This window comes from Balearica regulorum, chromosome 6, assembly GCF_011004875.1.
Source record: "Balearica regulorum gibbericeps isolate bBalReg1 chromosome 6, bBalReg1.pri, whole genome shotgun sequence".
NCBI classification, from domain to species: domain Eukaryota; kingdom Metazoa; phylum Chordata; class Aves; order Gruiformes; family Gruidae; genus Balearica; species Balearica regulorum.
Window position 1 is genome coordinate 3,165,233 of NC_046189.1, and position 1,302 is coordinate 3,166,534.

Below are 1,302 nucleotides of genomic sequence, written 5' to 3' on the forward strand. Positions count from 1 at the left end.
TACCAGGTAAAGTGATATAAAACCCGGGCATCAGAGCGAAAGCAAAGGCTAGAATAACCGACATGAAAAAGGAAAAATGAAGCTTTTGGTTTCAAACATAAATATTTCTGAAGTTTTGCTGTCCGACTTCTTCAAAATCAAAATTCTTCTGCCTGTCCAATTGTTTTGGATGAATCAGAATTTACTGTTGGAAAACCGCTCGGGGAATTTTAGCGGTTTGCCCCAGACACAGCTTGCTGTCGCATCTGTGCTCCTCTTTACAATGCGGAGTTGATGACCACACGCGAAACTTGGGATCCAGCTTTGAGGCTGGCCCTACGTTGAGCAAGAGGTTGGACTAAAGACCTCCGAGATACCTTTTGACCTCAGTGATGCCCACAGTCTTTGCCATGGAAAATAGTAACTTTGCTCAGAGATAATGAGGGAGGAAGAAGGGGGAAGGGGAAAACGAGAGAGGAGGGAAAGGGAAGCAAGATAGCAGAAGAAAAACAGAGGTAGAGGAACGTGCTTCTCAAAACCATGCCTAGAGGGGGGGAAAAAGCACGAAGAGTATTTGTACCTTTCCAGGCTAAAAATTTAAAATTCCTTCCCTGCTTTTCTTCCAAAATATCTCCAAAGTAATCTCCTCCAGGCACCCTGCAGACCTGATCCCAGCTCAGCGGTGGAGCAGGGATTTTCCCAGGTGCGTGAAGCGTCTTTGGGAAGGTGACATCCCCAACCACGGGGAGCATCTGTTTACGGGGAAGGCACAGGAGAGTGGGCATGTTAAACGATAGCCAAGTGTCTTTAATTTTACCCGCTTTTGCTTTATAGAGAGCAAACAGCAAGCAGAAACAACCAAATCATACGTCAGGAGCCCTTGCATGAAGCAAGAGAGAGGAGCGGTCCTGGTCGCGGAAGCCCAGCGCCCCGTGGCAGAGGGAGCGCTCGACGTATGAGAGCTTTGGTAAGGTAAGGAGGAGCATTTTGGTTATCCAGTTTCTCTGCAAGTCTGGGAGCTGCATAAAGTCGCTCGGTAATTCTTGCTTGTGCTGGTCTTCCTTGAACTCGGTGGGTTAAGGGAACAGGAGCCTACAGCCACGCTGACTTGAAGGGACGGTGGCGTAGGAGTGACAGTGAGCTTAGTGTGGCCACAGCACCTGGATGCCTGCTGTATTTTGGCCAAGTAGCTTTGGTGCTAAAGTGTTGCGAGGTTGACGGCGCGAGTCCCGCTGCAGAGAGCCGTCTCGGAGCCCCACAGCGTGCTCCATAGATAGGTTGGACGTTCGGTGTCGTAATTCCGACAGCGCTCGGTACTGGCTC